Source organism: Triturus cristatus, chromosome 7 (assembly GCF_964204655.1).
Source record: "Triturus cristatus chromosome 7, aTriCri1.1, whole genome shotgun sequence".
Taxonomy (NCBI): domain Eukaryota; kingdom Metazoa; phylum Chordata; class Amphibia; order Caudata; family Salamandridae; genus Triturus; species Triturus cristatus.
In genome coordinates this window covers 1,670,483,317-1,670,487,201 of record NC_140590.1, presented here as the reverse complement: position 1 = coordinate 1,670,487,201, position 3,885 = coordinate 1,670,483,317, and the positions used below count along the sequence as shown (strand labels likewise).

The following is a 3,885-nucleotide window of genomic DNA, read 5'->3' as shown; positions in this document are numbered from 1 at the left end:
TCTAAGTAAATATCCCCGTTAGTAGTACCGCGCTGATCCTTTTACTGCTCAAACTTGGTTTTAGATCTACTGTTAATCAAACAGAACTGAAAACTATACTGTATTGTCATAGACTCTGAGCGAATCACGAACTCTTGCCGTACCAACGGGGCCTGGAGGATATATAGTGGCTGCCTGGAGCATCTAAGATCACTTGACTTAGGCTCGTAAAGTAAACATTACCAGTTTCAGATTGGGTGTGGGAATTTCTAGTCCACCCCTGCTCAAACCACTGGGGTATGGTAAGCAAGGCTATAGGGTCTATACTGATGGCATATTGAATAATCACATTTAAGGCACATAAGAGTAGGCACCCTTTCAGCCTATGTTTTTGATTTAAAAGACAATTACAGCATAATAGGTTTCTTGGATGAGATAGAATCTTTCCAAGCCAAGTCACTTTACATGAAATTCTAGCAAGGGTCCCTGCCTCTCTGTCTGTCATGGCAAAATGGCAGCGTGCCCACCAGGAGATTGATGGATAGTGTCTCCTCTGTTCTCAAGAGATGGAAACCTTTGACCATGCTGTAATATTCTACCCGACATATCAGGGGTACAGAAGGAAGTGGATTCTTCAGTTATGTTGTGACTTGGTCTTGGAAATAGGGTTCCTGGTTGGCAGAGGTATGCACACTGTCCGAGCAGGAACCACCACTCTAGTCAGTGCAAGCTAGATATACACTAAAGGATAACCTGTGCTCACCCTCTGGTAGTTGGCACAGACCAGGCATGCTTATTTAAAGATACAATGTCTAAAGTATTTGTGCAACACACACAGTAACACAATGAAAACACCACAAAAAGACTCCGCCCAGGTTTAGGAAAATGGAGAATATTTATATTAGTAAATCAAGACAAAAACAGCAAAAATCCCATAAGTAGAACAGGAGTTATGAATTTTAAAAGAATAAACCAAAAATAGTGCTTAGAGGTCAATAGAGCTAAAAGGTTAGTTGAGATCTCACTAGACCGAGGCAAATCCAAAGTTCAGGCCAACCGCAATGGAGGCAGGTGGGCTACAGAACACAAACCGGTCCTGCTGACAAAGTACCCTGGATGGGGCAAAGAGGAGTCATCAAGAGTAAGATGCCTCAGTTCTGATTTACGCAGTGGGGTAGATGCATAGAAGTCAAAACTTGCAGTCAGGACCTCAGATCACCGCTGTGTCGGAGTCGAACCTTGCAGTCGTCGTCAAGCCATCAGCCACGGTCCGTGCAGGTAACAGGTGGGGGGGCAGTGTAATGGGGGATTTTGAGGGACGATGCAAAGGGAAAATGAAATAAATAATATGTTTCCCGCTGCATCATCCCTCGAAATCCCCCCTTACACCGCCCCACTGCTGTTACCTGCACGGACCGCGGCTGCAAGCTGTGCGGGACGTCTTTGGATCGGCACTGCATTTGCATTGAAGGGCACTGCGTTGGTTCCGATCGGTGCAGTTATAACAATCCATCGGTTATGTATCATAACAGCTGCAGAACCCACTTCTGAGGCCCAGGACTGGAGGGGGTACCTCAGGCAAGGGTAGGACTCACAGATGGCATAGACCAGCAGGGCTATCAAGGATTCAAGCAGTCTTCTATGACCCTGAGACGTCAGAGAACAGGAGTCAAGCCAGCAAGCTCTTGGAGTCATGCTGGGCTAAACTGAGATAGGTCCAGCCCTTGTCCTCAGCATGGCAAAGATCAGCAGACAGCAGGGGTAGCTCAGCACAGCAGTGATACAGTTCCATGGAAGAGTCAGTCAAGCACAGTGGCAATCCTTTTAGCATAGCAGTCTTTACTCCTGGCAAAGTTTTTCACAGTTCCAGTAGTGTACTGATTTGGTAGGGTCCGGCCCTCAAATACTTACACCAAAATGTACGTTTGAAGTGGGGGTGACTTCAAAGCAACTCCTTCAAGTTTACAGGTCCCCTTTTATCCCTGCCTTGTCTGCCAGGCTGTGGGGGGTAATCAGTCCTTTGTGTGGGTTGATGACACAACCTATTCAGATGTGTCAGCTCCCTCTCCCCCTTCCTGTCCAGGAAGGCTATCAGAATGCAGATGGATGCAGATGATTCCTGTGTCTCACCCAGCTCTCCTATGTTTGTGGCTGCCTAGAGGGAATGTATCTGTCACCCACCCTAGACATGTATTCGAGACAGGCTGCAGGCACAGTGAGCTAAGTTAAGAGCAGAGAAATGGCCACTTTCTAAAAGTGGCATTTCTAAAATAGTAATGTTAATCCAAATTTACCACTAAAGAAGATTTATTGTTCCGATTCAAAAGATATGAAACATGATTTAGTTGCTTCTTTCTAATTAGGAATTACAGCATAAAAGTGTTTTTTAGGAATTCCCAATGCTAACCTATGAGATGAGCAGGCCTCACAGTAGTGCAGATAATTTAATAAAATACCCAGGTGATCTAGAAAAATTCGTGAAAGAACTGCAGTACCCAAAGATCTTTAAAAATGTAGGATGTACATGATGAAATTGCACTTAATTCTGAATTAATTTAGATAAATTGTGTTATTGCCATTCCTTACTAATGAGCTTTTTACAGCATGGTTTACTTTTCTTCTTATTACAAAAGGCTCAGAATAAACATTTGTACATTCCGTTCAACAGGGGTTGTTCATTGCTCTCAATGGGTGCCATGTATTTCAACCACCAGCTCCATTTTCCTATCATGCAGGTCAACATCAGATGTCTTCATGTCTGACCATTCTAAGATAGGGTTCACAAATCCTGCATACTCAGAGTTTCCATTGTCATCCCTTTTGGCACTAACAAAATCATATTACCACTCCTGTCCGTTGGAGTCATCGGAGGTTGAGGTTAAGTGGCTGCCTATCTTCGTGGTCCAGTGCTTTAGAGTAGTGCACAAGATGTTCTCTTCTGTTTTAGAGCATTCTTTCACTGGAACCATTCTGTTCATTCCCCCATCTTCTCACTCTAAATCCAGGGAAGTGCTGTCATCATTTCCACTTGCAGATTTAGTTTTGGTAGTTAAGTCACAGCTGCTTTTGTTGTTTAGTGTCAGTGCGTAAGTTTCTGATGAAAGTTGGCTACTCCTTAATGCTTCATAATGCAAACTCACATTCCGCAAATAGGACCAAATTCTTCCTCTGTTGCAAAACATTCTTGGTTGCCACCAGTGCCATCTGACTGCATCCTTTGCTTGAGCCATTGGATTCTATGTTGCTCCAAGCTCCTTTTCTGCTTGGCTGCCATGGCGGCCTCACACTGTGTAGCATATAAAACCTCCTCTTCTAGTCTCAACTCTTGTAAGGCTAGCTTGGCTTAGAATTTTGCATCACATGTTTTCTGTTTTTCAGTAATAGAGGCATGGTTTCCTTGTTTTAGAGTTGAGATTTCTTCATCACTCAGAGGCCTTTGACTGCTTCCTGGACTCTCATCCTCATCACTTTCCACAAGGTTTTCAAACTCTGTTGTGTAGTGTTCTCCAGTTATGCAGGTTATAAAGTACTTTGATCCTCCTCCTCCTCACTGGAGGTGGTTTCTGACTTTCTGGAAGAACCCACAGCACTGGGTCCAGCAGATCCCCATTGCATACTGTCCGGTGGCAAGGTGTCCCCTGCGTGTCTGCCTCCGGGCCTATCCAACCGCACACAGGCTCCAGCTGTTCTATGTGAGGGGACAGGACATAACATATTCAGATATAAGTGTCAGCTCCTTCTCCCCCTCCCTGCCCAGGAAGGCTATCAGAATGCCGACACATGCAGATGAGTCCTCTGTCACACCCACCCTTCTTGTTTTTGTTGCTGTCCAGAGGGAATGTAGCTGTCACCTACCTTAGACGTGTATTGGAGACAGGCTGCACCCACACAGCGTTAAGTTAAAGG

At 44.9% G+C, this 3,885-nt stretch overlaps 1 pseudogene; it reads right to left on the bottom strand.

Moving 5' to 3' along the window:
• Window positions 1-2,663: 2,663 nt before the first annotated feature.
• LOC146812675 (AP-1 complex-associated regulatory protein pseudogene) lies at window positions 2,664-3,589 on the bottom strand (annotated as a pseudogene).
• Between the last annotated feature and the right edge of the window lie 296 nt (window positions 3,590-3,885).